Below are 12778 nucleotides of genomic sequence, written 5' to 3'. Positions count from 1 at the left end.
AAAATTTTTCTATTTGTCTAGGTCACGATTCTTTTCTACTTCTGTTTTATAATCCCTCGTATCTCTGTTCTTCCGATTTTCTTTTTTTTTTCATTTCCTTTGCTTGCATCTTTATTTAAGTCAAGTAAGCTTTATCTGAAAATTTTGTTTAATTTTTCAATTTTTCTTACTAATATCTCTTTTGAAGATTTTCTTTTTTCATTTTTTGTTTTCCTTCTACTTATTTGTCTATTTGATTTTATATTTCCTTTGATTTTCCTGTTCTTAGCTGTTACTGCTTGAAGATTTTAATTTTTTGTGTTTTTTTTTCTAAAATTTGACTGACTTTTTTCAAATTTTTCCTATTTTCTTTATTATAAAACATTGGCCACTGGGTCATGATCTTAGTTTGTTTCTCTCCTATGACTGTTTTTATTCTTCGGTCTTCTTATTCTTTACTTTACTTATCTGTATCTGTCTTTTTAATTATCATTTTCGAGATTTCGATTCTTGTATGTTTATCTCAGTCTTGTTCTAAAACATTATTTGGTTTTCTATCCTCCCTAGTGTTTTTTCATAATTTCTTGTTTATTCTTCTTTTTTCCTTTGTAGGTTTTTCCTAATTTTTTTTTTTCGTTCCGCTTCTTTTTATATCTTGTTTTTTTTTTATTTTTCTCGTTTTTCCTTATCTTAATTATTCAATTTTTTACTTCTTCGTTGTCGTTTTACTTCACTTGTCTATTTTATTTATATTTTCCTTCACATATTTCACTTATACTTTTTGCCATTGAATTTCCTTTTTTTTAAATTATAAAACAATTTTTTCAATTATTCTTTTATTTTTATTTTATCAGCCGTAGGCTTGGTCTCGGTCTACATCTCAGTTCCTGTTTTAATTTTGTTTCTTTAGTTTAATATTGTACTTTACTACTTATTGCATTTGTCGCGCGCTTTCAATTTATTCTGTATATTTTTTATTCAATTTCACATATATGTTATCCAATTCAATTTTCCTTTTCCAGTTTTTCTAAACATTTTTCTAATTGTTTTGATCGTGATTCTTTCTATTTCTGTTTCCTATTTTCTTGTGTCCTTATTTTTCTGATTTTCTTCTCTCAATTTTTTATTTTCTTCACTCACATTTTTTTAAATTTTTTTCATTATATTTTGCTTTTCCCTTTCTTTTAGTTTTTTTGGTCAAATAAGTTTTATTTTTATTTCGTGTTTTAATGTTTCTTTCCTTGATTATTAAATTTATTTTATGTTGGTCTCCGTTTTATCCCTAGTACTTTCCTTTTTTATGGCTTTCCAATTCTTTTCGTTGATTCTCACAATTCCTTTTATCTTAGTTTACTTTGTTTGTTTATTTATTTTTATTCTTCCTTCAACTTTCTTGTTCTCATCTCCTGCTGTTTTTTAATTTGATATCATTTTTTCTACTCTTTTGTCAATTTTTCCTATCAAAAAATAGTGTGATTCATCCGTCTTACTGTGTTGGGGTTATTCAATACAGCAAGATTCTGGCCACGGTCATGGCCTATGCTTTTTTCTCTTTTATCTCTGCTTCATTTTTCGGTCTTTCTGTTCTTTTCTTTGCTTCTCTAGTTTCGTCTCTCCTCATTTGCCTTTTTCCCATCGATTGCTTCTTTTTTCTTGTTTTATTTAAAATTTAATTCAACAATTTTAATTAGGTAATCTTTTTAACATACAAACATATTCTTTTCCAACTTCTCTTACTTATCTTATTTATCATAGTCATATTCTGATGATGTTTGGTTTATGTTTCATTTTGTTTACTAAATTTCTTTTCTATGTTTTTCGTTTTATTTTGTTCATCGGTTTTTGTTTTTTTTATTTCATATTTTTATATTTTGTTTTGAAATTTCAGCAGAATTTCTTCTTCGAAATTGTCGTTTTCAACAGTTTTCCATTCATCTTGGTATTAATCTAAGTTCCTTTTTTTCTGTTTTATTATATGAATTTTTCATTCTCTTCTTTGTTCCTTTGTTTTTCTCTTTTTAATCCTAATTATTCCGTGTTTGTCTCTTTACTCTCACTTTTATTCATATTTTTCTTGTCATTTCCCTTCATTTTCCAATTTATTTTTTATGACAATCTTGTTAAACAGTATTTCTTTTGTCTTTCCATCGACTTGTATTTTTTTATAATTTCTGAACTTTTGGTTTAGATTTCTCTGTTCATCTTCTAATTTAATTGTTAACTTTTTAATTGTTGTATTTTGTCTTAACTCTTTTTGCCTTAATTTTCGTTTTTACTTTTTTCTGTTTTATTCCCCGATTTCGCTGTTCTTGTTTCTCCATTTTTCTTTCGTTTTTACATTACTTTTTTGTTTTTTTTTTTTTTGTTTTTGTTATTATTTTTTTTATTTCAAGCTTGATTAATCTTTTTAATTTTTCTTATATAGTTTGTTGTCTTTGTTTGTCTAGTCCATTTCATTTTTCAAATATATTTTTATGCATATTTTCAATTTAGTTTTGCCAAATTTATTTTTGTTTTTAAATTTTTTCTAACATATGTATTCAATAAGTGCTTTTTTATGATTCGTTTAATACTTTTTACGATCTACCTTAGGCCTGTTGCTTCCTTTTCCTATCTTATGAGTTTTCTTTTCTTTAATTTTATCTCCTGCTTTTCTCCTCTGAATAGATCTATTTCTTTATTTATCTCGTTTTTCTTCTTTCCCTGCCATTTTTATTCGTTTCTTATTTGTCTTTCACCTTAGTCTTATGCTATTATTTTCTTTTGCCTCTATTCCCTTTTTTCGTGTTTTGTCCTCTTAATCGCCGTGTTCATTTTCGCTGCCGTTGTTTTTAGAGTATTTTTTTTATATTTATATATTATATTTTATTCATCTTGACTTTATTTATGATCTTGGTCCTGGGTTCCATCTCAATTTCACATTTTCCCTTGTTACTATATTTTTCTTTTCTCTCTTTTTCTTTTCTTCATTTCTCGTTTTCTTTCCTTGCATCTTTTCTCTCATTTCCTGGATATCTTCTAAAATTTTGTTTTCTCTTTTCTAATATTTTTGCACTGTTTTCATTTATTTAACTCCTTTATTTTTTATTTTTATTTATTTACTTCCTCCCCACGAATTTTCTATTTATTCTCCATTTTTTTATTCTCATTTCCTTCGGTTTTAAAATTTGATTTCATTGTTTTTATTTTTCGAAACTTTTCTATCTCTTTTCTTATCCATTTTTAACTTCATGCATCTTGTTCTGAACTTGGTGCTGACAGTGGTTTTGATCTTTATCTCGTCATGGTTTTCCTGTTTTGATTTTAAGTTTTTATCTTCTCATTGTACGTTTCTCTATTTTTCTCTGTCTATTTTGTTCAGCTTTTTCTTTTCTCTTTTTTTTTTTTTTTTTGAATGACATGCCATTTGGGTATTACAAATATGATTACTTTTCTTATTTTCGTTTTACTTTTCCTTGATCTTGGTCTTCGGTTGATCTCGGTCTTCATCTTAGTTTTTGGTTTTACTTTGTTTCTTTACTTTAATATTGTGCCTATCGTTACTCAATTTTTCTGTTTTTCTTTGCTTTATATTTTGTTGTTTTTCTTTTTGATCACAACTTTCCTTCCATCTTTCAGGTTTGATTCAATTATTTTCCTCTTTCAATTTTACTTGTCTAATTTTTTATTTATTTTTTCATTCTGGGCTTGATCCTAATCTCAGGGTTTTCTATTCTTTTCAAAATTTTCCTATTCATTATTTTGATAATCTTATTTCAAATTTTTCTTTTCCGCTTTTTTTCGTTTTCTTTGTTTGTCTATGTGTTTTTATCTTTTTTTGATTTTCCTGTTCTCATCTTATTATGATTTTAAATTTGAGTTCATTGTTTTTTCTGATCTTAGTCTTGCTCTTGGTCTTGGTCTTGGTCTTGGTCTTGGTCTTGGTCTTGGTCTTGGTCTTGGTCTTGGTCTTGGTCTTGGTCTTGGTCTTGGTCTTGGTCTTGGTCTTGGTCTTGGTCTTGGTCTTGGTCTTGGTCTTGGTCATGGTCTTGGTCTTGGTCTTGGTCTTGGTCTTGGTCTTGGTCTTGGTCTTGGTCTTGGTCTTGGTCTTGGTCTTGATCTTGATCTTGATCTTGATCTTGGTCTTGGTTTCGGTACTGGTCCTATCTTCAGCCGTGGAAACAAAAATAATTTTCACAATGGAGATCAAAAATGGTTAACAATGCGTCTCCATTGACATTGCAAATTCAATGTTGACGCTTGGTATTGTATAAGCATCAACATTTTGGTTCGCCAAAAAAAAACTCGCACTGACAGTAGAGGAAATAGTCTACTATTACTCAACCATTCAATCCATCATGTTTTACTGGAATGAAACTTAGCACATGTATTTGGCTTAGCGAACTGAGTATATTTCATATGTAAAATTAGAGAAAAAAGTTGAACTTTCCACAATGTTTTTGCTCTTTCAATTAAACTACATAGTTTGCTCCAGAAATCAGTCCTCATTTTCACCAGCATTGTGTGTGCCTTTCGAGCAAACGAATTTTGCAAAGCTGGCAGCTGAGAGGTACCGCCCGGATATCTACTGAATTATTCCACATCCGAAAGCCACAATACTCGGGTTTGGGTGAAAGATAAACGAGTAACAGCAGCGTGGAGCAAACAAATTTCACGACTGGTAGATAATTCTTTCCATAACCACATTTGCTGAAAGAATATCTATTGTTGCCGGTAACTTTACACTCACATACACACAAACTGGCCCACCAGGCAACACCCACAAAAACCACCAGATGCAGCTTCCTTGGCGTTCATTTGGTAACGAGAGAAAATGAAATTTGCTTCCGATGATAAATTAGATTCCACGGCAACCACATCTGTTCTGCGTTTGCCGCTGGCCTTACAGCCCGAAACACCCGTCCACCGGGGGAAGATTTGAGGTTTGCTATAATACACCGAGGAGCATTGTGAGGAGCGATTACCGGGAATGTTTCATCACTTCCCTCACTGGATATTCATAGGTAGAGCCGTGCCGGCAGCAGGGTAACGTAATAAATTTTGTTTTACTAAGCCACCAGAAATTGGTTTCCGACTTCCCGGAGTTCAAACGGATTTATTTCATACAAAAGTCAACAACAGTGCGCGCGCTGTTGTTTTTGCACATAAGGACTCTTCTCGCGCGCGCGGCGAGAGCCGGAACGTAAAACATCCAGCAAGGCCATGTTGGAGCTAAGTAAAAGAATAAATGTATCACCGACAAGAAAATAATCCCCCAGTACTACAATGTTGCATTGCGATATTTTTATTTGAAAGAAAAAGGTTCAAAATGGAGCAACTGGGAAAAGTTTTGTAACCCGCCCCCTCTGCGTAGTAAGCAAGTTTCTTCGAACCACAGTGTAAGTTCCATGGGTTGAAGTGCAGTAAGCAAGAACCAGAGAGAACTTGAACCGTTGGCGGAACCGCAAAAAGGCCAGCCAGTTGTTGCCTTCGCTACCCGCTCCGTAACGTTGTTTGCTCGGAAAAGTTTGAAGGATTGTTACTTTGGCAGTTGCACTGCACCGGTAGCCGTATTTGCAGCTCTCTTGCCGTTTGGCTGCTGGCTGCTGGCTGCTGGCTGGCTACATTGTGCAGCTGTTCTTTACGATTAGTTTCGGTTTGTTTGGCCGGGAAGCAGAAAATCAACATGGTTGAATAGCTTCGAATGGTGTTTATTTGTGTAATGTTTTGCTCACATTCCACCCGAGGGGCTTTCGCTGCAATTAATACCATTAGGTTGAGTGGGTTAATTGGAGCAGAATGCCGGAAACCCGATCCGTTTATTTCGCTCTTTCAGAAGCAATTACCAAGACATTATCGGGAATTGATTCCCATGCTAGTATTATTCTGCGGAATCACGCCTTCTGTCTCACAAGGATGTAAATGGTCATCAGTTAGGGTGCTGGGTGGATTCAGAGAAATAAAGAAATGCCAGAAATAAGCCGACGTAAAACAAACAAAATAGAAAACATCTGAAATTTTTATTTCTAGAAGAAATTCTTTTTATAATAATTTTTGTGTGACTCTCCAGAAAAAATAGCAATTTTTTCTTTGAAACTTGAAATCATGTAATCTTTAAATCTCGGAATCTTGGAATTTAAGAATCCTCGAATATTTAAATCTCTGGGCAAAGTTAAGGTAATAGAATAGGCAAAAAAAACTTGTAATTTATTGTTCCCAGGCAAATTTCACACTCGACCCTTTTATTTCGCTCTTTCAAGAGCAATTATTAAGACATTATCGGGAATTGACTCCGACGTCATTATTATCCTGTGGACTCACAGAACCACGAAGACCACAGCGCACATAAAACAACCATTAATTCACTCCCGCAATCCTAGTTTTCCCCCAGCATAGATAGTCGCTTCCTTTAATTTCATTAAGCGAGGTCACATTATAGCCGAGGTCGTCACCGCAGGAAATCAAAGCCGAGCTCGCAATAATAGTCATCACTTTGCTTCCGCCTCCATATAATAATTCCCATCGCTTCGCTTATCCCTGGGAATGAATTACCATACCAGGAGTGTCACTCGAGTCAAGTTTATCCTTCGAAGAGTATCATTATACAGTAACATCAAGCAAATCTTCCCTATCAGACTCGACTCTGGCCGAGACGGACGGAGCACAGCACAGTGGTACAGTTGCAGCCCGATTTCCCAAGTGCAAGCACTTCAAACAAATGAGAAAACAGCTTGGCTTCATCCTTAAGCCACCATTCATCGTTGCTTCCTGTTCATCCCGTTAAGACGGCACCGTTGTGTATCTTATAGACAGAACGAGAAGGCGAAATAAACGCAAATAAGACGATTTGTCTCCCAGATTGGTTTGTATCGGCAGCAGGGTCGTTTGAGAAAAAAAACGACAACTTATTTATTACTAGCTTTTTAAATAGTAAAACAAAAACAAATCTAGGTTTTCTTCTAACAGATTTTTTCTAAAGTTTTATAAAATGCCAAACTTCACACAGCCCTGGCATCTTATGTCTGAATGGCTGCATTCTCGAAGGCTCTGCACTGATTCCATTCAAAGCCCACCTGGCGGACAGGCCAGATAGAATAGGTACAGGGCACAGAACAACAATCATCAAACATAACGCCATTAAGACTCTGGGCTCTCTAAGCACAGGTGCTGCAAGTACCCAGCATACACAAAGCAAAATGAATCTTCCCAAAGCCTTAGCCCGGGATCTCGTCCTAGTGGCTCCTTGCGAAGGGATTTATGCGCTCTCCATATCGCCCTACTACTGCTGTTGCTGTTGCTTTAAAAAGGAAGACGGAAAAAGCCTTCTTCACCTTCGCCATCGGTGCTGGTTGAGGCGAGGAACAATGCTATGAATGACTTGAGAACGACGACGCTAGTCTTATGCACTTCATCGATCTCCACCTAACCGGAGACGCGTTCTGCACGAATAAGTTTAATTAGTTTTGCCAGACTGCCGCGCTAGCATTGAAGCTGCGGTGAGTGGAGAAGGGTGCGCAGTTGTCACTGGTTGATGAATAGTTGGAAAGTTGTTCGAAATCAGCTGCGGTGGTGGCTGTGGAGGATTCAGTGAACTGTTAATTTTCAGATTTTAAGATTTCTCCTAGAAATGGGTTTGCAAATATATTTACGAATATATTTGCACTGTGAATGATTGTTTAGAAGAGCTAATAATTAGAGACAGTGGTAATTCGCGGCAAAAAGTTGAAAATTCGCGGGTGGCAAAATAGAAAATATTCAAAATTCGCGGTAATTTAGCGGCAACCCGTTCTTTAGAAAACGCCAAATAAAGTGCATTTTTTGGTAAAAACAAAGAAAAAACCGTTTCATTTAATTTAATATACGGTAACTTAACAGTACGATTCATGATTTCTTTGCAGTACGGACTACTGTTTCAAATTGTCTTAAATCATATTTGGATGTCGGCAGGCACGTATTATTCCAGTTATTCTGACTCACGCTGCATTCCCCAACTATCGAGTTTCCAGAAATCGATAAATATTTATTTGCCAACCGGAAAAGTTAAAAAAAACCGTCCGCGTTTCGAATACTTACCAAAATTATTAAAATGCAAAAATGCTTGCTCCTTGAACTAAGTAGGTATATCTTGCAACTTCAATTTCGCACACTCGGAAATTTTATCATGCAGGTCCCCTATCGCCAAAATCTTTGCTCAAAGAGGATCTAGTAACTGAACCGTCCGAAAACAATTCGACCCAGGCTGACAAGATGACATCGAGGTGCCTATTGATCTTTAGATTTGTCCGTATTGTTGGTTTTCGCGGCATTTCGCGGATTTTTGAGATTTTTGATAATTTCGCGGCCGATGCTAGATTTCGCGGCATTCGCGGCTTCCGCGAAATCGCGATTTACCACTGTCCCTACTAATAATATAAGTAATCTCGAAATCGATTTAGAGCCTTGCATACAATGTTACTGTTTTCGTCCACAAATATAATAAATACGGTCCTTTCCAAGGCTACCGTAAATATCTCTGAAAAAATAATTGGATAACAATTTAAGCAGTTCGTCAACAATTTTATTTATCCAATCGTTTTGTTGTCGAAAAATGAATTGTATATTTTTGATCAAGAAAAACGTGTATTTTCCTGAATATTAATAATTTTTCGAGCTTAAATTCAAAATAAGTCGAATACCGATGCTCTTAGAATGTTAACTACCAAAAGCTTTTTGATCCAAAATGACTGTCTGCATCTTTTAAAATCATCAAAATACAAATATTTTGGAAAATGTTTGAATTAAAATTTAAAAAAAAAATTAATCTGCCATAAAAAAATTATTTTTTATTTCTCCATCCTGGACTTTTTTTTAAAGTTTCGCATTAACTTCAAGTTTCTTTGAAAAAAAATTAAAAAATATTCAACTCTGTTTTTTGAATTGAAATTTAATATTTATTTTCAATGTTTTTTGGTCTGAAAAAATTGTTTTTTACAGTGCATATTTTTTTATGATGCATTTTTAATTCCCTATAACTCATTCTCGCCCCGTAACTGGTAGGGAAAGCTTCCACTCTACTACGAACGACAATGGCCTGAGGCTTGTTAATTTCGCTGCAGCTAGGGGGATGGCTATCTGTAGCACTTATTTTGCACGCCGGAACATACGTAAGCACACTTGGATGCACCCGAATGGAGAGCTTTGCTCTCAAATTGACCACGTTCTGCTTGATGGACGGCACTTTTCAGACGTTACAGACGTGAGGTCGTTCAGAGGACTCGGATCACTATCTCGTAGTAGCCAAAATCCGCGCCCGGCTGTCCAACGTGTTGAAATCCCAGGCAAGGAGCAGGATGCAGTTGAACATCCAGCGGCTATCAACTAGAGGAGTGGCTGCAAAGTACTCGCAGAAGGTTGATGAACGGATTGAGGAAAGAGTTGAAGGGAACCTGAATGAACAGTGGAGGCACATCCACAGTTCAATCAGCACTACAGCGCGAGAAGTGTTGGGTACAACTGCGGCAGCTGCGTCCAATGAGTGGTTTGACGCCGAGTGCCAACGAGTGACGGAGGAGAAGCACCGCGCCAGGGGTCACATGTTGGCCACGGCTGTAACTCGTCAGAGCATGGGTAAATATCGAGATGCAAGAGCCGCTGAAAAGAGACTCCATCGCCGGAAGAAACGACAGCATTGGAAGCGTATTCTTGCGGAGGCGGAAGGTTGCTTCTTCAGGCACGATGCGAGGAGCTTCTACAAAAAGGTCAACGGAATCAGGAATCGAAACGTGTCAGCCCCTGTCATGTACAACGATAGGGAGGGGAACCTGCTAACCGATAAAACAAAGGTGGCCAGGCGTTGGAAGGAACACTTCAGTGTGCTGTTGAACGGTGAGGGAAACAGTGAAGTCGAAAGGAGCAGGATGACTATTGAGAATGATGGTCAAGCTGTGAATCCACCATCCATGGACGAGGTGAAGAAAGCAGTGAAAGAGCTGAGAAACTGTAAGGCAGCTGGGAAGAACGGCATTCCAGCCGAACTCTTCAAAGTCGGGAGCGAACAGCTGTATCGTGCCATCCATCGGATCATGCTGAGAGTGTGGTCTGATGAAGAATTGCCCTCGGACTGGTTGGAGGGTCTCATATGTCTCATATAGTCTACAAAAAAGGTCATCGCCTGGACTGTAGCAATTATCGGGGCATAACTCTTCTCAATACCGTGTACAAAATTCTCTCCCGCATCCTGTTCCACAGACTGAGGCTGTTACAGGACACCTTTGTTGGCCAGTACCAATGCGGTTTTCGAAGGGGACGCTCCACGACGGACCAAATGTTTACCTTGCGACAAATCCTCGATAAATTTCGAGAATTCAACTTGCAGACGCACCATCTGTTCATAGACTTCAGGGCAGCGCACGATTCAGTTAAGAAAAATGAGTTATGGCATATTATGATCGAACATGGCTTCCCAACAAAGCTGCTTAGGCTGATACGTGCCACTCTTGAAGGTTCTACATCAAGCGTCAGGATAGCCGGTGAGATATCGGACTCGTTCGTGACGTTAGATGGTTTGAAGCAGGGTGACGGGCTGTCGAACTTATTGTTTAACATCGCATTGGAAGGTGCTATACGGAGGGCTGGTGAGCAGAGAAGCGGCACCATCATTACGAAGTCGCACATGCTTCTAGGTTTTGCGGATGATATCGACATTATTGGTATTAATCGAAGAGCAGTGGAAGAGGCCTTCGGACCTCTCAGGAGGGAAGCTGCGAGATTAGGGCTTGTCATAAACTCTGCCAAAACGAAATACATGGTGACTGGCAGAGTGCGTGGTAGTCCGTCGGAGGTTGGTGCTGCGGTGGTGCTAGATGGGGAAACATTTGAAGTAGTCGACGAATTTATTTACCTGGGAACATTAGTGACATGTGACAACGAGGTTAGCCGTGAGATAAAGAGGCGGATAGCAGCCGCAAACAGGGCCTTTTACGGACTACGTAACCAGCTAAGGTCCCGCAGTCTGCAAATCCGTACTAAACTTGCGCTCTATAAAACACTGATTCTTCCGGTGGCTCTCTACGGCCATGAATCATGGACGCTGAAAGAGGCTGATCGGCGAGCTCTTGGTGTTTTTGAGCGGAGGATTTTGCGTTCAATCCTTGGCGCCAACTTAGAAAATGGTGTTTGGCGCAGACGCATGAACCATGAAGTGTACCAGGCATACAAATCAGCGGATATAGTCAAGCGGATAAAAAACGGCTGACTTCAGAGGGCTGGGCATGTAGCTAGAATGCCGGATGAGCGTTAAGCGAAGGCTATATTTAGCAGGAATCCCGATAGAGGTCGTCGACTTCGAGGTAGACCCCGCACTCGTTGGATGTGTGCTGTCGACGAGGTTGCACCAGAATTGGAGGATAGTAGCCCAACACCGAGGGACATGGCGACGTATTCTGGATTCGGCACTGGATCGATAATCGGTCTGTCGCCTTAAAAGTAAAGTAAGTAACTCATTGTCAGACAATTTTTCTATACAACCAACGCTTTCTGGGCCCAGTGTTTCGAATAAAATCTATGCCAAAAAGCATACGCCCTTCTAGAATATAACTCAGTTTGCTAAGCCAAATAGGGGAACAGCTCAATTATTCATCTCAGCCCATATATTCATCTCATACTACATGAAAACACAATTAAAACAGAAGAAAACGCATATTTTCTTCTTAAACCAATCTGCTAATCCATGGAATGGATTCTTCTTAGTTCACTTTAGATTCCTCATAAAGTATAATCCTCAAAAACTCGCTTAAAAGCACTAAATTCGATATTATAGTTGGGCATCTGCACTTGAAAACTCATTTAGTTCAACCACCTACCTATCCTAGAAAACAAAATCCGCGCATTGAATTACACGGCTACAACAGGACTCGTTCAGCAGCCAACCAAAGTTTTTTTCATCATTTGCGGACAACATTTTATTTTAATCAATAAACAAAATCACTCTCTACACTAAGAATACTTTAATCTTTGAAATGTTCACCTCAAATTTCCTAAAACAAGCTTGAATTAGCAGAAATATATGAGATGTATTTCTACAATTCCTGAATTTCAACTGTATGTATTTTTATCCGTTCTCACTGCGTTGAAGAAAATCAAAAGTAACCAAATCAGTTTCTGTTAATACGAAAAAATTATACTGAAAATGTTGGATTATTCCGACATAATTGACATAACTCTACAGCACTGCAGTAGTTACCTAGGTTTCCAATTTCGAACGTAAACAACTACAGCGGATATTTAAGTAACCTACAACGTCGGGCTGCGGCAACGGTTATTCATGATAATGTAATTCATTCATGATAAACAGTGTGATTAATATGGGTGCGTGAGATGAATAACTGAGCAGTGATTTAAGTTTTGAGATGGATATGGAGGCGTTGTGAAAAATGGTTTGTTTTACAAAATTCATGATTAATCTTTCACTAAATATACAATACTGAACGATTCTCTAAGAGCACGTAAGCATATTTAATTCATTTGTTCAAAGATTTCGTGAAAATTTGGTGTTTAATCCGCGCATTCTTGGTGAATATCGGCTTAATAAGATGAATAATGGAGCAGTTCCAAGTGCAAAGTTTCATTCAAATCAAAAATGATCGATTAAATTTTCGCGTATTTCCAGATGATTTGGCGCGATTCTGTTCACATACCTATCTAAACAACACCGCAATAGCAAAACATACCTGTTTTCTGAAGGTTCATAATGAAAATAAGCAAATGAAGCAATTGAATTTATTGCAACGTGAAATTTCGGTTTTCGAGATTTTTTTTTTTTGATGCAAAATGACTTAAAAAC

The sequence above is a fragment of the Wyeomyia smithii genome, chromosome 3, assembly GCF_029784165.1.
Source record: "Wyeomyia smithii strain HCP4-BCI-WySm-NY-G18 chromosome 3, ASM2978416v1, whole genome shotgun sequence".
NCBI lineage: Eukaryota > Metazoa > Arthropoda > Insecta > Diptera > Culicidae > Wyeomyia > Wyeomyia smithii.
This window is presented reverse-complemented; position numbering follows the sequence as displayed.